Here is a 19,656-nt window from a genome sequence, read left to right as displayed (position 1 = left end):
ACGAAAATTTAATAGTCATGGGTGACTGGAATTCGTCAGTAGGAAAAGGGAGAGAAGGAAACATAGTAGGTGAATATGGATTGGGGGGAAGAAATGAAAGAGGAAGCCGCCTAGTAGAATTTGGCACAGAGCGTAACTTAATCATAGCTAACACTTGGTTCAAGAATCATAAAAGAAGGTTGTATACCTGGAAGAATCCTGGAGATACTAATAGGTATCAGATAGATTATATAATGGTAAGACAGAGATTTAGGAACCAGGTTTTAAATTGTAAGACATTTCCAGGGGCAGATGTGGATTCTGACCACAATCTATTGGTTATGAACTGCAGATTGAAACTGAAGAAACTGCAAAAAGGTGGGAATTTAAGGAGATGGGACCTGGATAAACTGAAAGAACCAGAGGTTGTAGAGAGTTTCAGGGAGAGCATAAGGGAACAATTGACAGGAATGGGGGAAAGAAATACAGTAGAAGAACAATGGGTAGCTCTGAGGGATGAAGTAGTGAAGGCAGCAGAGGATCAAGTAGGTTAAAAGACGAGGGCTAATAGAAATCCTTGGGTAACAAAAGAAATATTGAATTTAATTGATGAAAGGAGAAAATATAAAAATGCAGTAAATGAAGCAGGCAAAAGGGAATACAAACGTCTTAAAAATGAGATCGACAGAAAGTGCAAAATGGCTAAGCAGGGATGGCTAGAGGACAAATGTAAGGATGTAGAGCCTTGTCTCACTAGGGGTAAGATAGATACTGCCTACAGGAAAATTAGAGACCTTTGGAGAGAAGAGAACCACTTGTATGAATATCAAGAGCTCAGATGGCAACCCAGTTCTAAGCAAAGAAGGGAAGGCAGAAAGGTGGAAGGAGTATATAGAGGGTTTATACAAGGGCGATGCACTTGAGGACAATATTATGGAAATGGAAGAGGATGTAGATGAAGATGAAATGGGAGATAAGATACTGTGTGAAGATTTTGACAGAGCACTGAAAGACCTAAGTCGAAACAAGGCCCCGGGAGTAGACAACATTCCATTAGAACTACTGATGGCCTTGGGAGAGCCAGTCATGACAAATCTCTACCATCTGGTGAGCAAGATGTATGAGACAGGCGAAATACCCACAGACTTCAAGAAGAATATAATAATTCCAATACCAAAGAAAGCAGGTGTTGACAGATGTGAAAATTACCGAACTATCAGTTTAATAAGTCACAGCTGCAAAATACTAACGCGAATTCTTTACAGACGAATGGAAAAACTGGTAGAAGCGGACCTCGGGGAAGATCAGTTTGGATTCCGTAGAAATGTTGGAACACGTGAGGCAATACTAACCTTACGACTTATCTTAGAAGAAAGATTAAGAAAAGGCAAACCTACGTTTCTAGCATTTGTAGACTTAGAGAAAGCTTTTGACAACGTTAACTGGAATACTCTCTTTCAAATTCTGAAGGTGGCAGGGGTAAAATACAGGGAGCGAAAGGCTATTTACAATTTGTACAGAAACCAGATGGCAGTTATAAGAGTCGAGGGGCATGAAAGGGAAGCAGTGGTTGGGAAAGGAGTGAGACAGGGTTGTAGCCTCTCCCCGATGTTATTCAATCTGTATATTGAGCAAGCAGTAAAGGAAACAAAAGAAAAATTCGGAGTAGGTATTAAAATTCATGGAGAAGAAGTAAAAACTTTGGGGTTCGCCGATGACATTGTAGTTGTCAGAGACAGCAAAGGACTTGGAAGAGCAGTTGAACGGAATGGACAGTGTCTTGAAAGGGGGATATAAGATGAACATCAACAAAAGCAAAACGAGGATAATGGAATGTAGTCAAATTAAATCAGGTGATGCTGAGGGGATTAAACTAGGAAATGAGACACTTAAAGTAGTAAAGGAGTTTTGCTATTTAGGGAGTAAAATAACTAATGATGGTCGAAGTAGAGAGGATGTAAAATGTAGACTGGCAATGGCAAGGAAAGCGTTTCTCAAGAAGAGAAATCTGTTAACATCAAGTATAGATTTAAGTGTCAGGAAGTCATTTCTGAAAGTATTTGTATGGAGTGTAGCCATGTATGGAAGTGAAACATGGACGATAACTAGTTTGGACAAGAAGAGAATAGAAGCTTTCGAAATGTGGTGCTACAGAAGAATGCTGAAGATAAGGTGGGTAGATCACGTAACTAATGAGGAGATATTGAATAGGATTGGGGAGAAAAGAAGTTTGTGGCACAACTTGACTAGAAGAAGGGATCGATTGGTAGGACATGTTTTGAGGCATCAAGGGATCACAAATTTAGCATTGGAGGGCAGTGTGGAGGGTAAAAATCGTAGAGGGAGACCAAGAGATGAATACACTAAGCAGATTCAGAAGGATGTTGGTTGCAGTAGGTACTGGGCGATGAAGAAGCTTGCACAGGATAGAGTAGCATGGAGAGCTGCATCAAACCAGTCTCAGGACTGAAGACCACAACAACAACAACTTAAGGTAAATGTTTGATATCAGTAGAGTTCTCTTGGCCAGGAAAACACTTTTTGTCAGTGCTAATACGCTTTTGATGTCTTCCTTGCTCCATCCATCATTGGTTATTTTGCTGCCTAGGTTGCAGAATTCAATAACTTCATCTATTTCGTCACCTGCAATCCTTATGTTAAGTTTCTCGCTATTCTCATTGCTGCTACTTCTCATTACTTTCGCTTTTCTTCGATTTACTCTCAATCGATACTCTGTACTCGTCAGATTGTTCAATCCATTCAGCAGATTGTGTCATTCTTCCACACTTTCATCAGGATAGCAATGTCATCAGCGAACCGTATCACTCATACCCTTTCAACTTAAAATTTAATTCCACTCCTGAATCATTGCTTTTTCGATGTACAGATGGAAAAGTAGGGGCGAAAGATTAATCTCTGTCTTCCACCCTTTGAATCAGAGTATTCGTTCTTGGTCTTCCACTCTTATTATTTCCACTCGGCTTTTGTAAGTATTGTATTTTACACGTCTCCCCCTATAGCTTACTCATAGTTCCTCAGAATTTTGAACATCTTGTACCATTTTACGTTGCCAGACGCTTTCTCCAGGTCGACAAACACTATGAACGTATTTTTATTAGTTTTTAGTCTTGCTTCTGTTATGAACCGCAAAGGCAGAATTGCCTCTCTGATGCCTTTATCATTCATAAGGCCAAACTGATCGTCCTGTAACGCATCCTCGATTTTCTTTCCCATTTTTCTTATATTATTCTTGTCAGCAACTTGGATGCGTGAGCTGTTAAGCTGATTATGCAGGAATTGTCACACTTGTCATCTCTTACAGTCATCGGATTTGTGTTGATTATATTTTTCCGAAATTCCGATTTTATGTTGCCATGGTGAAACCTTCTACACACCAACGTGAATAGTCGTTTTGTTGCCACTTGCCCCAATTATTTTAGACATTCTGACGGAATGTTATCTATACCTTTTGCTTTATTTGGTCTAAAGTCCTCCAAAGTTCTCTTAAACTCTGATTCTAAAACTCGATCATCTAGATCTTCTAAATCGACTGTTGTTCCTTTTTCTATTACATCAGCCAAATCTTTCCTCCCATGGAGGTCTTCAATGTACTCGTTCCACCTATTCGCTCTCTCCTCTGCGTTTAACAGTGGAGTTCCTATTGCACTCCTAATGTTACAACCCTTTCTTTTCATTTCAACAAAGCTTATGTTGACTTTCCCATATGCGAGTCAGTTCTTCCGACATTCCTTTCTTTTTCAAAATTTTCACATTTTACAGGCAGCCAGTTTGTCTTAGCTTACATGCACTTCGTATCTACTTCATTTTTGAATCACTTGTATTTCTGTACTCCTGAATTTCCCTGAACAATGTTGTACTTCCTTCTCTCAATCGATAAAGTGAAGTATCTCTTCTGTTCCCACGGTCTCGTACCATCTTTGTACCTTTATTTCTCTTCCTAACTTCTGTGACTGCCCTTTTTAGAGTTGTCAATTTCTCTTGAACTGTACTTCCTTCCGAACTATTTGTTATTCCTGTATCTGTAGTCTTAGAGACCTTCAAACGTATCTTGTCATTCCTAAGGTTTTGTGTATTCCAATTTTTTGTGTATCGATTCTTCCTGACTAATCTCTTAATCTTCAGCCTATTCTCCATCACTACTGGATTGTGATCTGAGTCTATATCTGCTCCTGGGTACGCCTTACAATTCAGTATTTGATTTCGGAATCTCTGTCTGACCGTGATATAATCTAACTGAAATCTTCCCGTATTATCCGACCTTTTCCAATTATAGCTTCTCCTCTTGTGATTCTTGTACAGAATATTCGCTATTATTAGGTGAAATTTATTACAAAGCTCCAGTAGTCTTTCTCTGAAATTTATTACAGATCTCAATTATTCGTTCTCCTTTCTCATATCGAATCCTACTCCTTTTATAACATTTTCTCTTGCAGTTGATATTACCGTACATTCATCTGACAAAAAATCATTGTCTTCTTCCCAAAAAAAATTGTGCAAATGGCTCTGAGCACTATGCGACTTAACTTCTGAGGTCATCAGCCGCCTAGAACTTAGAACTAATTAACCTAACTAACCTAAGTACATCACACACATCCATGCCCGATGCAGGATTCGAACCTACGACCGTAGAGGTCGCTCGGTTCCAGACTGTAGCGCCTAGAACCGCTCGGCCACTCAGGTCGGCTCTTCTTCCCATTTCATTACACTGATTGCTACTATATCTAGATTGAGACTTACAATTTTCCTTTTCAGGTTTTCTAGTTTCCCTAGCACGTTGAAGCCTCTGACCTTAAACGCCCTGACTCGTAGAACGTTATCATTTCGTTGATTATTCAATGTTTTTCTTTGACAGCCGCCCACCCCCGGGACATCTGAATGGGGAACTATTCCGGAATCTTTTGCCAATGGAGAGATCATCATGAAACCTTTTCAGTTGCAGGCCACATGTCCTACGGATGCTGCGGTTTCCATTGCCTTCTGCATTCTCATCACGTTGACCATCGCTGATACTTCCGCCTTTAGGGGTAGTTTTCCACCTCAAGGACAGGAAAGTCCCTGAACAACTTTCCGCTCCTCCGCCCTCTTTGACAAGGCCGTCGGCAGAATGAAGGTGACTTCTTATGCCGGAAGTCTTCGGTCGGCGATGCTGATTATTAATCAAAATTTAAGCGGTGGCAGTTTTCGAACTCTGGACCGAGATTGTTTTCATTACTAATCAAAGACGCTAGACCTAGACCACAGATTCAATAAATGTGTAGTATACAAGTAGAAAGTACTTCTGGCGTTTTATTCGCTATATAGTTTCGCGTTTGAGCACCGTGGTTATTAATGAACTGAATATTATATTTTGTACAAAATACAATATTCAGTTCATTCATAACCAGGGTGCACAAACGCGAACTGTAAAGCAAATAAGATACGAGAAGTACCTATCTCAGCATCTTCACTATGGAGCAATTCATACAGATGGTGCAAATGGCTCTGAGCTTAGGTCATCAGTCCCCTAGAACTTAGAACTACTTAAACCTAACTAACCTAAGGACAGCACACAACAACCAGTCATCACGAGGCAGAGAAAATCCCTGACCCCGCCGGGAATCGAACCCGGGAACCCGGGCGTGGGAAGCGAGAACGCTACCGCACGACCACGAGCTGCGGACGGCTCTGAGCACTATGGGACTTAACAGCTGAGGTCATCAGTCCCCTATAACTTAGAACTACTTAAACCTAACTAACCTAAGGACACCACACACACACACATGCCCGAGACAGGATTCGAGCCTGCCACCGTTGCGGTCGCGCGGTTCCAGACTGAAGCGGCTAGAACCGCTCGGCCACACCGGCCGACAATTCATACAGAGTGTTTCACAATTAATGTTACACACTGCTAGGGTAGTCAACTTTCAAAGATGATAGTGAGGACCAAAACAAGAGACAATGTCTTCTAAACGTTGCCTCTAAGATGCACACCTTAAGAACAATGACCACTTATTCCTCTTGGCTAGTGTGAAAGACATATTATTTTGAACTGAACAAGTACTCATAGGTCTTAAGCTGTGCGTCATAGAGTTTATGTTCACTAGAGTTTTTCTTTTTTTGGTCCATACTGTCACCTCTGAAAGTTGCCTTATCCTCAGTCTTAGCAACAACAATACCGGCACATATGAACTTCCAGCATACGGGAGTACCTGTACATTACACATTTATCTACATCTTCGGAAATGCCATTTTCGACTTTGTTATGTTGATTTGAAAATGGGTCTCGGCCCGAAACTAGCCATCGAATGAAAAATAAAATATCTGCAAATTGGACTGGTTTTTCGTTCTATTGAATACCAGAACATGTATTCCACTGTCAGAGATAACAGAACGATTTTCGCTCATAAATTTCGACACGTTCGTTTACCGTATATGGACTCTTATCTTAAATTGATACATTTATGCCTCTCCATCGTCCTTTAAAGTTTGTAATGGCATCATGGAATCACCCTGCATATACATACATTCACAAGCTCCGGTGCCTTAACTCTGACCCTCTGTTGCAACGTTGGATGACGTTTCTGGACATGGGTTCCTATGTAAAACTTAAGCTGTTAAGTCCCTTCTAGAACGTCTAGAAGTGTGTAGCATCAATTGTGAAACAACCTGTATGTGATTATGTAATTTATTCTAAAATTGAGCATCGGTACAAATTTATATTCTCCTATTATTTTACGTGATACCTATTATTACGCTAAATATGGAGTATGCGACCTATGTGCTACAAGTATTCTGAATGCTTCTTTTACTGTCCTTAGTAGCCAGCTTGAACTTTTGGTGCGTACAACGCTTTCATCATAGCCAGAAGTCATGTTGCTCCCCTATTCCAAAATATATCCGTTACCGGACAGTTTAAGAATACTGTTAATTCCGAGGGTTAATTATTTTGGGGAGTTGATGTTTCACTCTGCAGCAGACTTAAGAAACATCCTCGCAGATATTAAAGGCGTGCTGGATGATCTTGAACCAAGAATTTTGACTCTCGACTCATAGTCAAAAATATGACTTTAATGTATCATGACATGATAGAGTCAATGGAATAACAGCATTATCTGCAGTGCCATTCTGATTGATTGGAATATAACAATCAGATTAGAGGGACAAATTCTAATGTTTTCGATATATTACCTGTGTGTGCAACGGGGAGACACCTTAAAATTCAGAGTGAAACGCAACAGCGGGCAAGTAGTTAATCCTGCTGTGAATACTTCACTCATCATTCAGCACCTTCAACTGCATCTGAAACATCAGTTATTCCACGTGGCATGGAACAAACAGTGTTGTATGAAGATCATGCGTGTCGATTTCCATGCAATCATCGTTTGTACTTGGGCCATCAACTGTCTTGTGGAAATATGTTAATTAAGGGTGGTATAGTTTAGCAAACGAACTCGAGTTGTTGACAGAAACTTCTTGTCGAAATGTGATACACGTTGGAACATTTTTACGGCTGTGTGTTCCGCTACCTGTTGTCCAGAAGTTGGGCCTCACAGTCACCACGTGTAGCTCGGCGAGCAGTCGGGCGCTGCAGCCTGTGGCGGCGTAACAACTTCGGCAAACTGTGGGGCGGCCTAATGCACCTTTGTTGACGGGAGGGCGCTCATTACGCAAGCAAAGCCGGGTCCAGGCCGTACCGCCTGCAGGGCGACAGGCACTGCACGGCGCGGCGTGGCGCGTGCCTCCTTTTGTGAGCAGCGTGCGGAAAGGCGCCCACGGAAATTCTGGCGCTCCTCTTCCAACTCTCCTGCCTTCAAGGTATGTGGTTGTCGTAATAGTTCGACACGAAACTGATACTGCACTGATAATGCACGTCACAGATACATGTCTCTTCCTTACAAGTGGCAACTCTTGTCTGCGAACAACCGAATTCGAGTTTTTGAGAGCAGCAGTCAGTGATCTCGAGAAAACAATACTGCTTCTGTTATTTATTGAAACAAAGAATTTTTGTTTTCCTTTTTATTTTCGTATTGGTCAACTGGAATCACGCAACAGTTTACATTTCTCTTCTTTGTTTGTTGTTGTCATTTTTTTTTTTTTTGCAGTTTTCCCTCATTTTCTCCCAGTGTTGTCTATCCTTTATTCTATCCATGTTGGTCGTGATATCTCATTCCTTCCGCTTTGAAAGCCTTCTGGATTTAGTATTTTCTTCTTAAAAAAGTTTTTTTTTGTTATTTCTGAGTCCCTCGTGTTATTTCTTAATTCCTTATTTTGGCAATCCATGCTATTATAGATTACTTCTTACAGAAATACAGGAATATTTGTCTTGTTATCATGTTCTCGTTCATTCGATAGAGGTGTCCTGCTCTCTTAGCAATTATTTCTGATATTTTCTCTATACTTTTGTAGATCTCCTAATTACTTCTTTTTTTCTTTATTGTTATTTTAATACCTTATACAAAGGTGGGCCGGCAGCAGCAATATTACGCCGCTGTTCGGCCACAGATAGTACAAATAGAAACAAAGAAGGCACAGAAAAACAAAACATAATGGTGGACCAAAAGCAGTAACACATGAGTAAAACACACGGAGCCGTTCACAGGTGTAGTAAAATTAAAAACGTTCAGCACTTGTACACGAACACTGATGACTGAAATGACACACGTGAACGATGAAGCGTGGGCGGTGAAACACTGAAGCACTAAAACGACGGCACAAACAAAGAACCGACGGCGATGATCTCTGGCGCGCGAATGTTCACTTGACGTGTACGAATCCGTGGACCTGCCAAAAGGGGAAAAGGTGGGGGAGGAGGGAGTTGGGAGGGGGAGGAAAGAACGGAAGGGGGGAGGAAGGGAGAGAGAGTGCCCAAAGAAAACAACAAGCCTGTGGAATGGGAGGATCAAAGTTGATAGGAGGGGATGAGGACATCACCAGGGATCCTAATAGCTTCTCTTTTTCTTTTCCTTTATTGTAATTTTTATACCTATACATAGGTAGGCTGGCAGCAGCATCTTACGCTGCTCTTCAGCCCTCGAGTCAACAATGAGAATAACATGAAGAAGATACAAAATAGATATAGTGACAGGCAAAAAACAGTAGACACAGAAATACAAAACACAGAGCTGCTCACACTCGACGAAAATTACACTGAAACACGTTGGCACGGCGCACAAACACTGATGATTCGACAGCACAGGTGAACGATGGAGTGTGACGGTGAACACTAACACAAACACGACGGCACACGCACGAGAAACTGATGGCGATGATCTCAGACGTGCGAATGTCCACGTTGTGTGTACAAGTCCGGGGACATGCCAAGAGGGGATGAAGGGGTTGGTGGAGGGAGAGGGGTGAGTAAAGATGCCAATGGCAGAGGAGACAGGAGTGAGAGTGGAGGAATGGGGGTAGGGGGAAGCCCAGGGGAGGAGTGGGGAGAGGGAGGAGGGAGAGAAGGGAGAGAGGCTGCCCATAGGAACAAAACACAGCAGGAGGGAGGATCAAAGCTGGTAGGAGGGGTAGATGGAGGGGTGGAGGGCATCATCAGGGAGGGGGAGCTGGCGGAAGCCACCTTGGTGTGGAGAGTGGAGAGATGGAGAGCAGGTTGGACGTGGAAGCACAGTCTCGGCAGCGGACGGGGGCGGGAGAGGATGGGAGAGACCAGCGGGTGAGGAGGATCGAGTTTATGGGAGGTGTAGAGGATCCGTATCTGTTCGAGTAAAAGGTGGAGGTGGGGGAAGGGATTAGATCGTACAGGATCCGCATGGGGGAGGGGAGACGGATGTGATAGGCGAGGCGAAGAGCATGGCATGGCATCCTAGTATCTGAAGGGATTTGTAAAAGGTAGGGGGAGTGGAGATCCAGGCAGGGTGGGCATAGCAAAGGATAGGGCGAATGAGGGATTTATAGGTATGGAGGATGGTGGAAGGGTCCAGACCCCAAGTACTGCTGGAAAGGAGCTTGAGGAGACAGAGTCGGGAACGTGCCTTGGCTTGGATCGTCCGGAGGTGGGGGATTCCAGGAGAGGCGACGGTCGAGGGTGACACCAAGGTACTTAAGGTTGGGGGTGAGGGCGATAGGACGGCCATAGATGGTGATGTAGAAATTGAGGAGACGGAAGGAAGGGGTGGTTTTGCCTACAATGATCCCCTGGGTTTTGGAAGGATTGACCTTAAGTAACCACTGGTGCATCAAGCAGTGAACCGGTCAAGATGGGATTGGAAAAGGTGTTGGCAGCGCTGCAGGGTGGGGGCAAGGGCAAGGATAGCGGTGTCGTCGACGTACTGGAGAAGGTGGATGGGGAGTAAAGGCGGCAGCATGTCTGCCATATACAAGAGGTACAGAAGAGGGGAGAGAACGGAACCCTGGGGCACACCGGAGGAGGGGAAAAAGGTGTTGTGGATGGTGATGTAGAAAGGACGTTGGGAAAGAAAGGAGCCGATGAGACGGACATAGTTAAAAAGAAGGGCGAAGGTTTGGAGTCTGAAGAGGAGACCGGAATGCCACATGCAGTCATAGGCTCTTTCAAGGTCAAGGGAGAGGAAGATAGTGGAACACCGGTAATTAAGCTGTTCGGAGAGGAGGTGAGTGAGGTGAAAGGGAAGGTCAGTGGATGAGAAGGACAGCCGAAAGCCCCACTGGGTAAAGGGAAGGAGGCGGCGCTGGCGGAGATGCTGGTGGATGTGTCGCGTGAGGATGGATTCCAGGACCTTGCTGAAGACCGAGGTAAGGCTGATGGGACGGTAGGAGGAGACAGTGGATGGTGGTTTACCGGGTTTAAGGAACATCTGGATACAGGAGGTTTTCCACAGGTTGGGGCAGTAGCCGGTGGAACAGGACTACATTGTAGAGCATGGCCAGGGTGAAGAGGAAAGCGGCAGGAGCTTCACGAAGGTGGCGATAGGTGACACGATCGTGACCAGGAGCAGTGTTGCGTTTCGTTTAGAGTGTAGCGATGAGATCTTGTGTAGTGATTGGGGCATTGAGTTCTGTGTGTGCAATGTTGTCCAAGTACTGGAAACCAGGTGCGAGGGGAGGGACAGAGGTATCAGTTCGATCGTGGACATCTGGAAAGAGGGAGTAATAGAACTGGGGATCTTCATGGATGGTAAAGACATCGGAGAGGTAGGAGGCAAAGTGATTGGCCTTACTAGTGTTGTCAGGGAAGTGTTGGTTGTCATGAAGGAGAGGATAGTAGGGGGAGGGTTTAGATCTGGTAAGGTGGCAAAAGGCTGACCAGTACTTTCACAAGTTGATAGGAAGGGCAGCATTTAAATGCATGCATGTCTGTCGCCAGTCCCGGCGTTTCTTTCCTGCGAGCAACTTACGGATGTGTCTCCGGAGTTGCCGGTGGCGTCGTAGTGTGTCCGGGTCACGCATGAGGAGGAATGCACGGTAGAGACGGCGGGATTCACGGAGGAGGACAGCCTGTGGACGTAAGGTAGGACGGTGGGAGTGGATGGCGACAGTAAGGACGTGGGCCTCCAAGGCCCCAGCCAAGGTCTGCCAGAGAAAGGAGGCGGCATGGGTAATATCATCAGGCTGGTGGTAGGTGAAGGGGTTGCCATCGACCTGGGTGGAGAGGGTATCCCGGTAGGCATTCCAGTCAGCACAGGAATAATCATGGACGTACTTCGGGGGAGGGTCATGACGGGGGTCAGGACAGGGGCGACGACCATATGAAATGGTGAGGACAGGGAGATGGTCACTACCAATGCAGTCCAGGACATCCACCGTTATGCGGCCAAGGAGGTTAGGGGTGGAGAGGACATCATCAGGAGTGGAGTTGGATTCGGGGCAGGTGTGTGGGGAATGGGGATGAGGTCGCCTTGAAGGGAGGAGAGGAACCGATGCCACCGCTGTAACTGGGCGGCGGAAGGACTATGGATGTTGAGGTCGGTGGCGATCACGTAGGAAGAGAAGGTACGGTCAATGTGGGAGAGGAAGTCAAAAGGAATAGGGGCGTTAGGACGGACATAGATGGTGGCGCAGGTGATGATAAGACCAGGGAAGAAGAGACTAAGAATCAGATGTTCTGTGGGGTCGGGAAGGAGAGGTTGAAGTCGAACTGGGATCTGGCGTTGGTGACCAATGGCAACTCCTCCACGCGCTATCGGGAAGGGATTGTCAGAGCAGTGAAGGAGGTAGGGCGAGGTGTGAACGGTGTGGTGGGGCTGAAGGAAGGTCTCATTGAGGAGGAAGGCATCCACGTGGTGGGTGGCGAGGGTGTGCACGAAGAGGTTCTTGTTGGTGGGAAGGGAATGGATGTTGTTGAACAGGATACGGTGCTGTCGCGCCATGACAGGGATTTAGACGAGGGTGTCGAGATGGGAGAAGGTGAAATGGGCCTGGTTGCGGGAGTAGGTGACATACATTTTAAGGTGGAAGACGGAATGGGCAGCAAGGGATATCTGCTGGAGGGTGTGAGGGCGCTGGAAAGGGTCGACATTCTGTAGAACAATGGTGAGGAACCTGATGATGTCCTCAGCAGTGGGAGGGGGACGAAGGTAATTGCCAGAAGGGGTGGGGGGCGCCCAGAGGGTGCACAGGGACGGTGAGTTCAGGAGTGGTCAGAGGGGGTTGGGCTTTACATTTTTTGGAGTAGGTGGGATGTGTGAGATTGCAGGTATTATAGGAGGGAGGGGACTGAAGGTTAGGGTACTGCCTGAGGAAGTGCGCTTGCTTATAGTGTGGGCAGGTAGGGGCCTCATGGCACTCAGCTGTTGCGTGTGCGTTGTAGCGCAGACACCTCTGGCAGCGGAGGGATTGAGGAGGGGAATGGGAGGGGTGGACCTTGTATCTCTGGTTGAAGAGGAGGGCACCCTCCTTCAGGTGGCGGTCAATGGAGGAGGTGTTCTCTGAGAAAACCCGCATAAGGCAGGTGGGGCCAGCAGAGTTAAAAATGCGGCGAACTGCCTGCACCTCCAGGGAGAGATGCGCCTTGAGCTCCGCCAACACCTCCTCCTCCTTGATCGTCGGACTAAGCCGAGTGATCATGAAGGTCGGTGGGTGATGCGGGGGTTGGGGTTGGTGGGTAGCAGACGGGGAAGGAGTAGGGGTGAGGGAGGCATTGGGGCCAAACTGGGTGATGGGGATGTGGGAGAGGAGGGTGGGGCTGGGGGATGAGATGAGAACTGAGTCTCGTCTTGGAGTGAGGAGGGAGATGGGGGCTCCAGGAAAGTGTTGGCAGAGGAGGAGGGAGAGATTCCGGGCCTCGAGGAGGGAAGGATCGGGATGAGAGAGGAGGTATTTGTAGGAAGAGGGGGAGAGGAGGAGGAGGAGGCGGCGGAGGGAGCAGTGCCAGGCGGGGAGACATCCATGGCGTCCTGTTGGGGGGGGGGGAGGGAAGAAGGACAGGGTGGGGCTATTTTGGGAGCGGAGGAGGTGGTGGTGCCACTAGGGCGTTTAAGGGTGATGGAAGGGTGAGTGGTGACATGAGGGACGGGAGCTACAGGGAGATGGCAGGAAGTGGGAGGACCTGGCGTGGAGATGGTGATTGGGAAGGTGACGGCGATGGCTATGACGGTGATGGCGAAGGCAATGGGGAGAGCTGGGCATGGGCAGTGGCCCGTTGGGCCACCACCCTAGCTGGAGCTGCAGTGACATTGTGGTGGTGGTGGGGGGGGGGGGGGGGTGGGCGACATGATGACAGGTAGGAACTAATACAGTACAGTACGAAAAACGCCGGCCGAAGTGGCCGTGCGGTTAAAGGCGCTGCAGTCTGGAACCGCAAGACCGCTACGGTCGCACGTTCGAATCCTGCCTCGGGCATGGATGTTTGTGATGTCCTTATGTTAGTTAGGTTTAACTAGTTCTAAGTTCTAGGGGACTAATGACCTTAGCAGTTGAGTCCCATAGTGCTCAGAGCCAAGTACGAAAAACGAGGGAGGAAAAACGAAGACGGACGAAGACGAGGGCCGAAGACCCACGCTGTCGGCGCTGGCGACTGCTGGTAGGAACGCCGCAGCTGCCGCTACCGCGGACGGGGCCGCCGCCGCCGCTGCTGCTGTGGGCTGGACCGCTCCTGCTGGCTGGCCGGATAGCTGCTGCCGCAGGCTGGCCGGACCGCCGCTGCTGCTGCTGGCTCGACCACTCCCGGCTGGCTGGCACCTGCAAACCTAACACTCAGATTAGTGTCAAAGCACGAATCGAAGAGCGGTACTCATTGCGAGGTACCGCCGGAGATGAATTGCTTCTCATTTTTCAACCATTTGTAGTTTGTATTACACCCATTACACGGGGGAAAACAAAAATTTCTTTTCTGCAGCGTACGTTTAAGGAGTCTACTTAGATACATACGGTGATGAAATACTTTTCGTATCAATTATTTTGTTTCAATAGACTGGTTGTCATGATAAACCGTTCTATGAAAAATATACGTTTTTTAATATTCTACCTCATTAACGTGTCTTTTTCGAAGTAAGGTAGCTGTACTCAAATGGCCTGTGACCCAGTATAGTCTAGTGCCCTTGTCTTGGTAACTATGACAGGAATCCGACAAATGGCACCTCATGGGCATTTGGGAAACTACCTAGCCTATCTCTGCGTCTGACAGAGAGCGCTGTGACTATCAGCCATTTTACTGGCGAGCTTTGGTTGTCTGTCATTCAGTCATTATTTTGCGTAGTTAAGCTTCCTGCGTTACTCATTCTTTACAGTTTTTTTTTCATCAGTATACTGACTGGTTTGATGCGGCCCGCCACGAATTCCATTCCTGTGCTAACCTCTCATCTCAGAGTAGCAATTGCAACCTACGTCCTCAATTATTTGCTTGACGTATTCCAAACTCTGTCTTCCTCTACAGTTTTTGCCCTCTACAGCTCCCTCTAGTACCATGGAAGTCATTCCCTCATGTCGTAGCAGATGTCCTATCATCCTGTCCCTTCTCCTTGTCAGTGTTTTCCACATATTCCTTTCCTCTCCGATTCTGTGTAGAACCTCCTCATTCCTTACCTTATCAGTCCACCTAATTTTCAACATTCGTCTATAGCACCACATCTCAAATGCTTCGATTCTCTTCTGTTCCGGTTTTCCCACAGTCCATGTTTCACTACCATACAATGCTGTACTCCTGACGTACACCCTCAGAAATTTCTTCCTCAAATTAAGGCCGGTATTTGATATTAGTAGACTTCTCTTGGCCAGAAATGCCTTTTTTGCCATAGCGAGTCTGCTTTTGATATATTCCTTGCTCCGTCCGTCATTGGTTATTTTACTGCCTAGGTAGCAGAATTCCTTAACTTCATTGACTTCGTGACCATCAATCCTGATGTTAAGTTTCTCGCTGTTCTCATTTCTACTACTTCTCATTACCTTCGTCTTTCTCCGATTTACTCTCAAACCATACTGTGTACTTATTAGACTGTTCATTCCGTTCAGCAGATCATTTAATTCTTCTTCACTTTCGTTCAGGATAGCAATGTCATCAGCGAATCGTCTCATTGATACCCTTTCACCTTGTATTTTAATTCCACTCCTGAACCTTTCTTTTATTTCCATCATTGCTTCCTCGATGTACCGATTGAAGAGTAGGGGCGAAAGGCTACATCCTTGTCTTACACACTTCTAAATACGAGCACTTCGTTCTTGATCGTCCACTCTTATTATTCCCTCTTGGTTGTTGTACATATTGTATATGACCCGTCTCTCCCTATAGCTTACCCCTACTTTCTCCAGAATCTCGAACAGCTTGCACCATTTTATATTGTCGAACGCTTTTTCCAGGTCGACAAATCCTATGAAAGTGTCTTGATTTTTCTTTAGCCTTGCTTCCATTATTAGCCGTAACGTCAGAATTGCCTCTCTCGTCCCTTTACTTTTCCTAAGGCCAAACTGATCGTCACCTAGCGCATTCTCAATTTTCTTTTCCATGCTTGTGTATATTATTCTAGCAAACAGCTTCAATGCATGAGCTGTTAAGCTGATTGTGCGATAATTCTCGCACTTGTCAGCTCTTGCCGTCTTCGGAATTGTGTGGATGATGCTTTTCCGAAAGTCAGATGGTATGTCGCCAGACTCATATATTCTACACACCAACGTGAATAGTCGTTTTGTTGCCACTTCCCCCAATGATTTTAGAATGATGGAATGTTATATATCCCTTCTGCCTCCAAAGCTCTTTTAAATTCCGATTCTAACATTGGATCCACTATCTCTTCAAAATCGACTCCTGTTTCTTCTTCTATCACATCAGACAAATCTTCACCCTCATAGAGGCTTTCAATGTATTCTTTCCACCTATCTGCTCTCACCTCTGCATTTAACAGTGGAATTCCCGTTGCACTCTTAATGTTACCACCTTGTTTTTAATGTCACCAAAGGTTGTTTTGACTTTCCTGTATGCTGAGTCTGTCCTTCCGACAATCATATCTTTTTCGATGTCTTCACATTTTTCCTGCAGCCATTTCGTCTTAGCTTCCCTGCACTTCCTATTTATTTCATTCCTCAGCGACTTGTATTTCTGTATTTCTGATTTTCCCGGAACATGTTTGTACTTCCTCCTTTCATCAATCAACTGAAGTATTTCTTCTGTTACCCATGGTTTCTTCGCAGCTACCTTCTTTGTACCTATGTTTTCCTTCCCAACTTCTGTGATGGCCCTTTTTAGAGATGTCCATTCCTCTTCAACTGTACTGCCTACTGCGCTATTCCTTATTGCTGTATCTATCGCGTTAGAGAACTTCAAACGTATCTCGTCATTCCTTAGTACTTCCGTATCTAACTTCTTTGCGTATTGATTCTTCCTGACTAATGTCTTCAGCCTACTCTTCATCACTACTATATTGTGATCTGAGTCTATATCTGCTTACAATCCAGTATCTGATTTCGGAATCTCTGCCTGACCATGATGTAATCTAATTGAAATCTTCCCGTATCTCCCGGCCTTTTCCAAGTATACCTCCTGCTCTTGTGGTTCTTGAACAGGGTATTCGCTGTTACTAGCTGAATCTTGTTACAGAACTCAATTAGTCTTTCTCCTCTTTCATTCCTCGTCCCAAGCCCATATTCTCCTGTAACCTTTTCTTCTACTCCTTCCCCTACAACTGCATTTGAGTCGCCCATGACTATTAGATTTTCGTCCCCCTTGACATACTGCATTACCCTTTCAATATTCTCATACACTTTCTCTATCTGTTCATCTTCAGCTTGCGAAGTCGGCAAGTATACCTGAACTATCGTTGTCGGTGTTGGTCTGCTGTCGATTCTGTTAGAACAGCCCGGTCACTGAATTGTTCACATAACGAATCCTACACCTGTTATACCATTTTCTGCTGCTGTTGATATTACCCGATACACCTCTGACCAGAAATCCTTGTCCTCCTTCCACTTCACTTCACTGACCCCATCTATATCTAGATTGAGCCTTTGCATTTCCCTTTTCAGATTTTCTAGTTTCCCTACCACGTTCAAGCTTCTGACATTCCACGCCCAGACTAGTAGAACGTTATCCTTTCGTTGATTTTTCAATCTTTATTTCATGGTAACCTCCCCCTTGGCAGTCCCCTCCCGGAGATCCGAATGGGGAACTATTCCGGAATCTTTTGCCAATGGAGAGATCATCATGACACTTCTTTAATTACAGGCCACATGTCCTGTGGATACACGTTACGTGTCTTTAATGCAGTGGTTTCCATTACCTTCTGCATCCTCATGTCGTTGATGATTGCTGATTCTTCCGCCTTTAGGGGCAATTTCCCACCCCTATGACAAGAGAGTGCCCTGAACCTCTATCCGCTCCTCCGCCCTCTTTGACAAGGCCCTTGGCAGAATGAGGCTGACTTCTTATGCCGGAAGTCTTCGGCCGCCAATGCTGATTATTTATCAAAATGTAGGTAGTGGCGGGGATCGAACCCGGGACCGAAAACGTTTTGATTATGAATCAAAGACGCTACCCCTAGACCACGGTGGTTTTTCTGCAACCATGATACTGTGTCCGCCCCATCATGAGATTGTCCTGTTTGGGAGATTTTGTTACAGAAAGTATGAGTTCTTCATCGAAGTCCTCTGTTAATAACAGCATTTCTGCTACATATGTGATAAATATGCCAAGAAAAGCAACGAGGCAATATAAATGATTTTTTGAAACGAACCTGTTTCGCATATTTTGGAAAACAACTTGAACAGCAAGATAAAAGTTGGGCCCCACACAAATTTTGGAAAACTTTCGTGAAGTCACCTCGGAGTCATGGAGGACGAAGAGGCCTTCCGTTTGGTATACCGATGACATGGACAGAGCCAAGAAACCTGTATAATCCGCTAAGCCACCAATCTTGCACAGTGATTATTTGCCAATACTCATATTTACTTCCTTATCAAACGATTACTGTGATAACGTCAAAATGTTAGACAGTTAGAGTAAAATCTATAGTGAAAGTAAATTCGAAGAATGCAGTCCTACCTTTCAAGGCATGTATCAGGGCGAGCTAAACGACTTCATTCGAGATTTAAATGTATCTAATAAGTCAGCTGAGCTTCTTGCGTCAAGACTAAAAGAAAAAAAATGCCTTCAGCCTGGCGTGACGGTTACGTTCTATCGAACTAGAAAGAATAGCATTCTTCCATATTTTTACGAGAAGAATGATATATTTGTGTTTCTGGGCCTTTAAGTTTAGTGGGTCTCCGAGTATGCCAACCAAAAGGCTGGCGACGTTTCCTACAGAGCTCAAAAAAGTTTTAAATGCGTGTTACTGCGTTGTTGTTGTTGTGGTCTTCAGTCCTGAGACTGGTTTGATGCAGATCTCCATGCTACTCTATCATGTGCAAGCTTCTTCATCTCCCAGTACCTACTGCAACCTACATCCTTCTGAATCTGCTTAGTGTATTCATCTCGTGATCTCCCTCTACGATTTTTACCCTCCACGCTGCCCTCCAATGCTAAATTTGTGATCCCTTGATGCCTCAGGACATGTCCTACCAACCGATCCCTTCTTCTAGTCAAGTTGTGCCACAAACTTCTCTTCTCCCCAATCCTATTCAGTACCTCCTCATTAGTTACGTGATCTACCCACCTTATCTTCAGCATTCTTCTGTAGCACCACATTTCGAAAACTTCTATTCTCTTCTTGTCCAAACTAGTTATCGTCCATGTTTCACTTCCATACATGGCTACACTCCATACAAATACTTTCAGAAACGGCTTCCTGACACTTAAATCTATATTCGATGTTAACAAATTTCTCTTCTTCAGAAACGATTTCCTTGCCATTGCCAGTCTACATTTTATATCCTCTCTACTTCGACCATCATCAGTTATTTTACTCCCTAAATAGCAAAACTCCTTTACTACTTTAAGTTTCTCATTTCCTAATATAATTCCCTCAGCATCACCAGATTTAATTTGACTACATTCCATTATCCTCATTTTGCTTTTGTTGATGTTCATCTTATATCCTCATTTCAAGACACTGTCCATTCCGTTCAACTGCTCTTCCAAGTCCTTTGCTGTCTCTGACAACTACAATGTCATCGGCGAACCCCAAAGTTTTTACTTCTTCTCCATGAATTTTAATACCTACTCCGAATTTTTCTTTTGTTTCCTTTACTGCTTGCTCAATATACAGATTGAATAACATCTGGGAGAGGCTACAACCCTGCCTCACCCCTTTCCCAACCACTGCTTCCCTTTCATGCCCCTCGTCTCTTATAACTGCCATCTGGTTTCTGTAAAAATTGTAAATA

The sequence above is a fragment of the Schistocerca nitens genome, chromosome 1, assembly GCF_023898315.1.
Source record: "Schistocerca nitens isolate TAMUIC-IGC-003100 chromosome 1, iqSchNite1.1, whole genome shotgun sequence".
NCBI classification, from domain to species: Eukaryota; Metazoa; Arthropoda; class Insecta; order Orthoptera; family Acrididae; genus Schistocerca; species Schistocerca nitens.
This window is presented reverse-complemented; position numbering follows the sequence as displayed.